This window comes from Anabrus simplex, chromosome 2 (genome assembly GCF_040414725.1).
Source record: "Anabrus simplex isolate iqAnaSimp1 chromosome 2, ASM4041472v1, whole genome shotgun sequence".
NCBI lineage: Eukaryota > Metazoa > Arthropoda > Insecta > Orthoptera > Tettigoniidae > Anabrus > Anabrus simplex.
The window spans coordinates 978,791,757-978,804,095 of NC_090266.1; the positions used below are offsets into that span (position 1 = coordinate 978,791,757).

A 12,339-nucleotide genomic window follows, 5' to 3' on the forward strand; every position below is an offset into this window, starting at 1 on the left:
CCCAATAAAGATCTTTCCTTATATTAACGCCTAGATACTTACAATGATCCCCAAAAGGAACTTTCACCCTATCAACACAGTAATTAAAACTGAGAAGACTTTTCCTATATGTGAAACTCACAACCTGACTTTTAACCCCGTTTATCAACATACCATTGCCTGCTGTCCATCTCACAACATTTTCGAGGTCACGTTGCAGTTGCTCACAATCTTGTAACTTATTTGTCACTCTATAGAGAATAACATCATCCGCAAAAAGCCTTACCTCCGATTCCACTCCTTTACTCATATCATTTATATACATAAGAAAACATAAAGGTCTGATAATACTGCCTTGAGGAATTCCCCTCTTAATTATTACAGGGTCAGATAAAGCTTCACCTACTCTAATTCTCTGAGATCTATTTTCTAGAAATATAGCAACCCATTCAGTCACTCTTTTGTCTAGTCCAATTGCACTCATTTTTGCCAGTAGTCTCCCATGATCCACCCTATCAAATGCTTTAGACAGGTCAATCGCGATACAGTCCATTTGACCTCCTGAATCCAAGATATCTGCTATATCTTGCTGGAATCCTAGAAGTTGAGCTTCAGTGGAATAACCTTTCCTAAAACTGAATTGCCTTCTATCGAACCAGTTATTAATTTCACAAACATGTCTAATATAATCAGAAATAATGCCTTCCCAAAGCTTACATACAATGCATGTCAAACTTACTGGCCTGTAATTTTCAGCTTTATGTCTATCACCCTTTCCTTTATATACAGGGGCTACTATAGCAACTCTCCATTCATCTGGTATAGCTCCTCCGACCAAACAATAATCAAATAAGTACTTCAGATATGGTACTATATCCCAACCCATTGTCTTTAGTATATCCCCAGAAATCTGATCAATTGCAGCCGCTTTTCTAGTTTTCAACTTTTGTATCTTATTGTAAATGTCATTGTTATCATATGTAAATTGTATTACTTCTTTGGCCTTAGTCTTCTCCTCTATCTCGACATTATCCTCGTAACCAACAATCTTTACATACTGCTGACTGAATACTTCTGCCTTTTGAAGATCCTCACATACACACTCCCCTTGTTCATTTATTATTCCTGGAATGTCCTTCTTGGAACCTGTTTCTGCCTTAAAATACCTATACATACCCTTCCATTTTTCACTAAAATTCGTATGACTGCCAATTATGCTTGCCATCATGTTATCCTTAGCTGCCTTCTTTGCTAGGTTCAATTTTCTAGTAAGTTCCTTCAATTTCTCCTTACTTCCACAGACATTTCTAACTCTATTTCTTTCCAGTCTGAACCTCCTTCTTAGTCTCTTTATTTCTCTATTATAATAAGGTGGGTCTTTACCATTCCTTTCCACCCTTAATGGTACAAACCTGTTTTCGCATTCCTCAACAATTTCTTTAAACCCATCCCAGAGTCTGTTTACATTTTTATTTACCGTTTTCCACCGATCATAGTTACTTTTTAGAAACTGCCTCATGCCTGCTTTATCAGCCATATGGTACTGCCTAACAGTCCTACTTTTAAGACCTTCCTTTCTATCACATTTATTTTTAACTACCACAAAAACAGCTTCATGATCACTAATACCATCTATTACTTCAGTTTCCCTATAGAGCTCATCTGGTTTTATCAGCACGACATCCAGGATATTTTTCCCTCTGGTTGGTTCCATCACTTTCTGAATCAGCTGTCCTTCCCATACTAACTTATTTGCCATTTGTTGGTCATGCTTCCTGTCGTTCGCATTTCCTTCCCAATTGACATCTGGCAAATTCAGATCTCCCGCTTCAATCACATTTCTTTCTATGTCGTTTCCCACATAGCTGACTATCCTATCAAATAATTCCGAATCTGCGTCAGTGCTACCCTTTCCCGATCTGTACACTCCAAATATATCAAGTTGCCTATTATCTTTAGAAATGAGCCTTACACCTAGAATTTCATGTTTCTCATCTTTAACTTTTTCGTAGCTTACAAATTCTTCTTTCACCTAAATGAAAACTCCCCCTCCCACCCTTCCTATCCTATCTCTACGATACGCACTCCAGTGCCGTGAGAAAGTTTCTGCATCCATTATATCATTTCTCAGCCATGATTCAACTCCTATTACAATATCTGGTAAATATATATATCTATTAAATTACTTAATTCTATTCCTTTCCTTACAATACTTCTACAGTTCAACACTAACAATTTTATGTCATCCCTACTTGATTTCCAGTTCCCTGTTCCCTTATCACCGCTCCCTAGGCCAGCCCATTTCCCTGAATATACCTCCCTATTACCCTTCCAAACAAATTTCTTAACTTATACGTACCACTGCGGTTTAAATGAAGGCCATCTGAGCGCAGATCCCTATCTCCTACCCACCCATTAGGATCTAGAAATTTCACTCCCAGTTTCCCACATACCCACTCATAGTCTCATTTAAATCCCCAATCACCCTCCAGTCAGTATTCCTTCTACACAGTATTCCACTAATAACAATCTCCGCTTTCTTAAACTTCACCCGTGCTGCATTTACCAGATCACACACATCTCCAACTACGTTGGTACTTATACTTATTTCATGTTAACAACTTTGATAAGGACAATGTCCTAATTTTTAAAATTGTATTGAATAGGTGATTGAATAATAAAACATTCAAGTGTTATTTAATACAAATATTTTCAATACGGACCCAAAAATGAATTTTATCACATGTAACATACCACTTAGTCGAGCAGCTCGTCTCCTTTCTCCCAAGTCTTCCCAGCCCAAACTTTGCAACATTTTTGTTACGTTACTCTTTTGTCGGAAATCGCCCAGAACAAATCATGCTCCATTTCTTTGGATTTTTTCCAGTTCCTGGATCAAGTAATCCTGGTGAGGGTTCCATACATTGGAACCATACCCTAGTTGGGGTCTCACCAGAGACAAATATGCTTTCTCCTTTACATCCTTACAACAACTCCTAAATACCCTCATAGCCATGTGCAGAGATCTGTACCCTTTTTTTACAATCATATTTATGTGATTACGCTAATGAAGATCTTTCCTTATATTAATACCTAGGTACTGTATTTACAATGATCCCCAAAGGGAACTTTCACCTCATCAACATAGTAATTAAAACTGAGAGGAATTTTCCTATTTGTGAAACTCACAACCTGACTTTTATCCCCGTTTATCATCATACCATTGCCTACTGTCCATCTCGCAACATTATCGAGGTCATTTTGCAGTTGCTCACAATCTTGTAACTTATTTATTACTCTGTACAGAATAACATCATCTGCGAAAAGCCTTATCTCTGATTCCACTTCTTTACACATATCATTGATATATATATATATAAGAAAACATAAAGGTCCAGTAATACTGCCTTGAGGAATTCTCCTCTTAATTATTACAAGGTCAGATAAAGCTTCACCTACTCTAATTCTCTGAGTTCTATTTTCTAGAAACAGAGCCACCCATTCAGTCACTCAGGCCCATGATCTACCCTATCAAATGTCTTAGACAGGTCAATCGCAATACAGTCCAATTGACCTCCTGAATCCAGAATATCAAATCAAATCAAAATCTCTTTATTTGCAAATGAGGTGTTTACCTCGGTGGCAAATGGTACACTAAAATACATTATTGTCAAGCACTAAATATTAAATTAACAAGAGAAGAAAATTTTCCTATAATACAGTATTATACAATTTACGCTAACAATGTTTTCTATTAAACACACAGCTCATCCTTAATAAATTTATATTGTTTACAAAATTCTACTTATAATATCTCCTGTACTACTTACAAATATAGTCATCTGATATACAGTATGTGGAATTACTACAAATGATACTATACAACTGGTATAAGATTAATATTTACATTGCATTTATTTATTTACTATTTTTTTTTTTATCCGTTCTGGATCCTAAGTAGCTTAACGACCTGCTGCGTCTTAACCAGAGCCCCTTTTGCCACCACTTTTCAGAGTTCCTGAAGGGCCTTCACAGCTACCGTAGCGGTCCCAGGGCCCTCGAAGTCCCCACTGTACTTCACCCCTACAGGCAGTCCCCTACTTTGGCTATCCAAACTCCTTAGACCAGGGGATGGAATTAATTTATTCACACACATTTTTTTTATTTACAATAACCTGCACTGGTCGAATGCCCTCTAACACTTCATTTATTTTCTCTGTTGCTGTTTATTCTCTTCTTGAATATCTGTACAGATTTTGGAAAAGGATCAAACACTACCCCTGGTAAACTGTTCCACTCCTTCACACCCTTCCCAATGAATGAAAATTTACCCCAATCGCTTCTGCTAAAATTCCTTCTAATTTTATATTTGTGGTCAGTCCTGCCGATATAATTATTTTCCAACAGAAGCCTCTCACGGATATCTCCCCATGCTTCTTCTCCTGTATAGGCTCTATATAATCCTATAAGTCTAGTTTTCTCCCTTCTCTTACTTAAAGTTTCCCACCCAAGTTCCTTTAACATTTCTGATACACTACTCTTTCTCCTGAAATCCCCTGTTACAAATCTTGCTGCTTTCCTCTGCACACTATCTATTTCTTTTATTAGGTATTCTTGGCGAGGATCCCAAACACTGTTTGCATATTCCAATAATGGACGAACCATACTCAAGTAACTTTTTTCTTTTAATTCTTTGTTGCATCCTTTAAGTAGCCTCATTATGACATGTAACGATCTGTATGCTTTCCCAACAATGTCATCAATATGACCCTTCCAGTGCAAATTACTTTCAAATCTCACACCTAAGTATTTGCACTTTCCATCTTTTGGGATAACTACCTCATCCAAAGTATATTCAAATTCAGTTTTAAAGCTCCTGTTTGTAAAAGTTGTAACAGTTGATTTGCCTCCGTTAACCTTCATATTATTTTCTTCAACCCGTTGTTGGATACTTTCAAGGTCCCTTTGTAATTCTGAACAATCCTCAATGTTGTTTATTTCCCTATAAACAATTATGTCATCTGCATACAATCTTATTTTTGATGTTATATTGTTCCCTAAATCATTTGCGTATATTAAGAAAAGTAACGGACCGATTATACTACCCTGTGCAATTCCCTTCCAAACTTTCTCTTCCTGAGATACATTATTTCCTACTTTGACTTTCTGAACCCTTGAATTTAGAAATGTTTTTATCCAACGTGTAACCCTTACGTCCAATCCTATTCCCTCCAATTTCTTTAATAATATTCCATGTTCCACTCTATCAAAGGCTTTGGAAAGATCTATGGCTATGCAATCTAACTGACCTCCTGAATCCAACTGATCTGATATGTCTTGCTGAAATCCCACCAGTTGTGCCTCACAAGAAAATTTCTTTCTAAATCCATACTGGCTCCTCATGAACCAATTTTTATCATCACATATCCCTCTGATGTACTTCGATATTAAACTCTCCAGTATTTTACAAACTATACTGGTCAGGCTGATTGGTCTGTAGTTCTCTGGTTTCCTTTTATCACCCTTTCCTTTATAAATTGGTATTATTATAGATTCCTTCCATTCCTTTGGTATTACACTATTATTTATGACATAATCAAAGAGAAATTTTAAATAAGGCACTATGTACCACCCCATTGTCTTTAATACCTCCCCAGTAATTTGATCACTTCCTGCTGCTTTTCCTTGCTGAAGCAGTTGGATTTCTCTAAAAATATCTTCATTTGTGAATGAGAAGCTTCTTGTTTCCCTCTGTCTCTCTCCCTCTCTATCTTCTGTTTCGGTTTCCAACTCTTGACAATCATCTACTGAATCTCTAAATTCCCTACTAAATAGGTTTGCTTTCTCAGTATCTGTTAAATAGTGTTCACCCCCTTCTCCCACCATTGTAGGAATTTGGATTCCTTTTCCTTTTTGATTCCTGATATATGAATACAGCTTTTTCCATTTCCCTTTGTGGTCATTACCCTCTTGAAGTATGCCATTCATGTAGTTCTCTTTTGCTTCCTTTTTCACTCTATTCAGTTCCCTCATTAGCTGTTTTCTAGTTTCTCTACTCTCCCTACCCTCTTTGATTTTCCTGTTTACTATTCTACATTTTCTTTTTAATTTTCTTATTTCCCTTGTATAATAAACAGGGTCTGAGGTCATTTTACCCTTCTTAACAGGTACAAATCTCTTCTCTCCTTCCCAAAGGTAAGTCCCAAATTCATCAACTTTATTTTTTCTGTACAATTTCTTGTCTTGTGTAACCCTCTTATTAAGCCTTTTTGGTACGAGTCCTACATCCATTATTACAGCCTTATGGTCTCCTAATCCTTCAATTACCTCAGTTTTATCAACAATTTCCCATGGTTTAACCAAGAATACATCTAGTAAGTTATTGAGACGAGTCGGTTCTTGTACTACTTGTGTAAATCCTCCCTTCCAAATTAACTTATTTGCCAGTTTCTGTTCATGGGCTTCACTTGCAGCTCCATTCCATTCTACTTCAGGCAAATTTAGATCTCCCCCAATTATTACCATATCATTATTATTGTTTTTACGAGTATAATCTATTATTTTCTCAAAGATTTCCATGTCTCTTTCCTCTCTTCCAGGCCTGTATGTTCCTATAATTCCCACCTCCTTCATATTATCACAAACTAATTTTATCCCTAATATTTCATGCCTTTCATCGGTAAACCATTCATGTGAACAGTAAGTTTCCTTCACCAGAATAAACACCCCCCTCCCTTTTTATCTCCTCGGTCTCTACGATAGACTGTGTACCCTTCTGGAAATACTTCTCTATTACCCACCCCTTCTGCTATATCTTGCTGGAATCCACTCTCGAAAACTCTGACTAAAGTTATGAAACTTCTGTGTTATAGAAGGGAAATAAGTTGTGCCTAAGAAATGAAAATTATCACCGTACATAACCTGTACATTAGTAATATTATGCTGAACTTTAATGAAACATGGTTATCAGTACATACCAGGTACTGTAAAATGGGAGCACAAGTAACATAGCTAGGTATACTGGAACCATAAAACTGATACAGTACAGTACAGTACAGTACTAGCTTTCTGCACTAAGCACATTAATCACAGTTTGAATTGGTAGGCCTATTATAGGAGCGTGATGGGATTGGTCTGCCACCAGGTTGATAAGTTTGAAAAAGCTGTCAAGCTTCTTTTGTTAAAAGTGTTTTATTTTCTCTATGAAGAATTATCTTGTGTGCAGTCCTAAAGTGTCTATAGAATGACTGTAGTTAAGGGTCTGATATCTAGTCTATAACACTAATAATTACGTCCGGAGCATCACGAGCACTTGACATTTCAGCTTAGAGAAGGGCTGTTTTTCTTCATCCTTGTCCATATTCTCGTCCTTGGTGGTAGGAGGAAGGAAATCATGAGTGAACTCAACTTCTGTCTGGATCTGGTATTCTGGGTCTCCATCTTATCTACCTAACCAGTCGCGAATGTCTTTTAGATTGGGCCCTGTTTCACCGGCTGCTAACAGTGACTGAAGATAATCAGTGATCTCACAATCCTTCAAATTATACTCTCCACCTGTGTCAAAAAAGTTATTCCAGCAGTTGGCAAGCGTAGAATTTCCAAGTGTAGAAGTTCAGTCCAAGCAGGACCGCAGTTAAAAATTGTTGACTTGATGTTGTAGGTGTGAATGTTCTGCAATGTTTCTTGCCCCCACATGTCTTCTTCTTTGTTCTGAGGTTCATCCAGCACCACCATCACTTCGAGAAACTTCCTTTTGTACAAGCTTTTGCATGCCAAAATAACACCTTGGTCCATTAGTTGGCTAAGCGAGGTGGAATTCGGAGGCTGCTACACATCTTCGCAGTTCAATGTGCTGTAGCGTTGTCTACAAGCAAAATGGCCTTGATGTCATAAGGGGCAATTTTTTGATCTTCTGTTTGGAATTGTCGCTTTTCAGGAACAAACTGCTTTTGAAACCAGTCCATTATGATTTCTTGTGTGAACCATGCACTTTTGGAATTTGTATAATGCACAGATAGAGACCTGTATCTATGATGATCTTAAGCACATTTAAACTTGGTCAATAGACCTCAGCGAGGAAAACGCCTGCACTTGAAGTTAAGTTACATTACCGTGATTAAAAGCAAAGACTGAAAAGAAGCAAGTGCTTATCCAGAAATGCTGGAGCTCACCCACGTGAGTGGGAGCGGTCACGGACCACACCCATTCTCCAAGAGAACCAAATCCGAAAGATGACAGGCTAACAGGAAATAGCACATCAAAATGAAATGCCCGATTGGCATGCAGAATTGACCAGGCTGACTATTATTAAGCAATAAAAATTAATTTTATTTTAGCCAGTACCGATTAATATTATTTTGACCAATCCAGATCTTCTTACTTGCTGATGCTGAAGAAATTAGGAAAGTTCAAGAATATTTAATATGATGTAATAGGAAACAAAGTTTCCAGTAAACAATGTGCTACTACAGGGTATTCCAAAAGGTTATGTCAAAGCCCAGAGATGAAATACAATTTAAATAGATGAATGTTCAAAAACATTCCTTTAGAATGTTGCACTTTCCCACCATCGAAAATGGTGTGTCAAGTCATGTTCCTGCCCTCTCCAAAGCACTAGAATGGTTGGTACATGTTCAAATACAGAAATAACTCCACTCTCACTCACTTCTGGATCTGCTGCAGTCTGGCTCTCTATCCTTGTTCGCTGCAGTCTGGCTCTCTATCCTTGTTCCTCTCCTGTTTGCCCTCTATATTAATGATATCTCCTCTAAAATAGCGTATAATAGATATCACCTTTTTGCTGATGACCTCCAAATTTACTGCCACATTAATGTATAAGATATATCAAACGCAACAAGAGATATTAAGTATGACCTTTAACAACTCTGTGTGTACGGCGGTGAAAACTCTCTCCTTCTTAACATTAAAAAACTCAAACAATTATAATCAGTTCTCAGAAATTATTATACTTCATGTACAAAATTTGTACTAATTCTCTGGTGACATTAAATGCAACCATAATCCCGTTCAGGGAAGAACCTAGGTATCACCCTGACTGAAACTCTTTGACCGGTTTGCTCATGTAAGAAATACATTTAGAAATATGTACGCGACGCTACACCCTCTGGAAAAACATAAGGATATTTTGACACAAGATGTAAAGGTAAAACATTTCCAAACTTTGTTACTACCAATACTTGACTATTGCAACATTGTGCTCTTTGGTGCGACCCGTGAACAAACTGTGAAACATCAACAAGCCTTGAACTCTAGTCTTCATTTTGCTTTTAACTTAAGTTATGATGCTCACATAACCGCTAGCTACACAGCTCTTTCCTGGCTGAAACCTGAAAAGTGACTGAAGAAAAATCTACCCAAATACATTTCTTCAAAATTCAACTTATTATCCTCATTTCATAATTGTAACACTAGATCTGGCTCTTCCCTTGCTGTTCCCATCAACCACTCTTCAATATATAATACATCCTTCGTTATGGTTGGGTCACAACTTTGGAATTCACTTCCAGCTGCTGTCAGGAACTCTTAAGTCAACATCAAAATTTCAAACTGCATGCAGAGATTACATATTGAATACCACTGATTGTTTTGTGTGATTGGTAAATGAAGTGGCGTATGGCTTTTAGTGCCGGGAGATCCCAGGACGGGTTCGGGTCGCCAGGTGCAGGTCTTTTGATTTGATAGATTGTGTGATTGTGGTACGTAGGCTAGTAACATTGACATTTTACTGTACTGCTGAAGAATGCTGTTGTTCTTATAATTAATGTTAGGTTCATATTATATTTTTATTGTTATTGTTACGGGGTTATCTGTGGAACGCAGAGGTGAAAGAAGGTGCCGGGGTGAATGGGTCTAACTACAATGTCAAGAAAGAATTTAAAACTGAAATGGAAGGTTATATTTTTGAAAAGCAACAAGTTAACAAATTCTCACTTAGTGAGATAACAGTAACAAAAACAGAAAAATCCACGATTACAGCACTTTAACTCTCTTGGGCTACAAGCCCCTAGTTTTACAATTTTTGGCTTCCGAGCTCAAATTTACAAAGAGCACAAATTTACACAAGGGCAGAAATCCCTCAATACATGGAGCGCTTGCTCCCAACACACAATATCAAGCCTCCCAGAGGCACTTTTACAACACTAGAAAAGAGCAAACGTGCTCTCAGTTCTCCCAAGCCTACTCAAGGCAACATTACATGAAAATCTACTAATTACAGGCCTTACAAGGCACTATTTACAAATTTGAAACAGGGGCATCTTGTACCCAACCTATTGGGCCGTTGCGCAAAAGAACAGGTTAAGTAAATGGCCTGAAACACAAATTGAATGGAGGCAAGTACTTGCACTCCTAAATATGCATTCTTAAAACCTAAGGGGCACTAGGCCGATGAAACAGGGGCTATTCCCAAACTATGAAGGTGACTCGTATAAGAACGGAATTTACCATACTACAGAATGAAAAACAGTAATAAACGTAGTCACCTCAAACCAAGATGAAGGGGAGCTCGAGAGGGTACATCACTCTCTATCCCCGATTTAGAGTTAAAGATTTATGAAATTTTTACATGAGCCGAAAGGAGATTTATATTTCAGAGAATTTCGTTACATAGTTAAAGTTTCGAACCTTTCCCTCAGGTTAAACTGCGGAGCTAGCAAAAAAGTAAGGTGTTAGATGGCCATTACCTTGCTGAAGAACTGCTGCCTGATGAAAGAGGCGCCTCCCACCTCCTGCTTGACACACACACTTAGTTAAATGACGATCAAATGGCCAAGAGATGTGAAAATCCGCAGTTTATAAACCCTCGGGGAAAGTTCGAGACCTTTCATGAATAAACCAGCCACACCCTCTCACTTTATTGGTTAAATTCAATAGTAACACTCAGAATCGAAGAAGAAGCCTGTGATAGGTGGAAAATTAATTACAGAAATTAGGGATTGGCTAGATTCAAAACTGGCAAAAGAAAAGATAAATATTGCCAACCCAAAAATAAATGAACATCATTTAGTAAAAGAAACTTATGAATACAAAACTTCTTTAAATCAAAAGTTCTTTCACTTCATACCAGGGTGCATGATCATAGTTTTTAGCAGTGAAATCTATTGAAGAAAGTCCAAACTTCTTGATGAAGGGCAAACAAAACAAATAGAAATTCACACAGTACAGGAAACTTCATGATAACAAAATTTCATCAGATTTCTGTAGTGACATCTTCTGAGTAAAGGTTTAAGTAGGTCTAGTTTCAAGTTCACGGTTCCTCCAGTAGAGGAGTTCTTTTAAGCGCAAGATTTAAATGTGCGGAATAGAGGTGTACCTCCCGGTACAGTTATAAATTAAATGTAGTCTACATAATATTTAGCTTTTAACTCATGTACATAGATCGCTGTTTATGGCCATACTTGTATTTCCGTTACTTTATTACGTATTGTGTTTTATTTATGCATTGCTTATATTTTCAGTTTGTATGTAACTTTCATTATTACTTTTTCTCATTCTTTTTTTACTTTTATACTCCAGATTTCTTTTTATCTTATTTTTGCTTGTTGAGCTTTGCTTTTATTCTTTTTTATATATTCTCTACGTGTGTTATTTAGCTTAGTTATCCTTGATTTTATAATAGAATAGTACATCTCTTTTATATATGTATTACTTATCATTTATGTGGTTAAGTGTAAGAGAGGGCCATGAGCCCCAACTTCACCCATGCCAAAGTCGAACGAACAAACGAACAAGGAAACAAACAAACAAACAAGCAAATCATCATCATCTGTTTACCCTCCAGGTTCGTTTTTTCCCTCGGACTTAGCGAGGGATCCGACCTCTACCGCCTCAAGTGCAGTGTCCTGGAGCTCCCGACTCTTGGTCGGGGGATACAACTGGGGAGGATGACCGGTACCTCGCCCAGGCGGCCTCACCTGCTATGCTGAACAGGGGCCTTGTGGAGGGATGGGAAGATTGGAAGGGATAGGCAAGGAAGAGGGAAGGAAGCGGCTGTGGCCTTAAGTTAGGTACCATCCCGGCATTCGCCTGGAGGAGAAGTGGGAAACCACGGAAAACCACTTCCAGGATGGCTGAGGTGGGAATCGAACCCACCTCTACTCAGTTGACCTCCCGAGGCTGAGTGGACCCCGTTCCAGCCCTCGTACCACTTTTCAAATTTCGTGGCAGAGCCGGGAATCGAACACGGTCCTCCGGGGGTGGCAGCTAATCACGCTAACCACTACACCACAGAGGCGGACTAACAAGCAAATAAATAAATAAATAATAAAATAAATAAATCTCAGAGAATTAGAGTAGGCAAAGCTTATCTGACCCGGTAATAATTACGAGGGGAATTCCTCA

The 12,339-nt window shown here is 37.9% G+C and overlaps 1 protein-coding gene across 9 annotated transcripts in view; it reads left to right on the forward strand.

The window, feature by feature from the left end:
- Cln3 (CLN3 lysosomal/endosomal transmembrane protein, battenin) overlaps window positions 1-12,339 on the forward strand; it is a 514,530-nt gene that overhangs the window by 374,170 nt on the left and 128,021 nt on the right. The window lies entirely within an intron of this gene.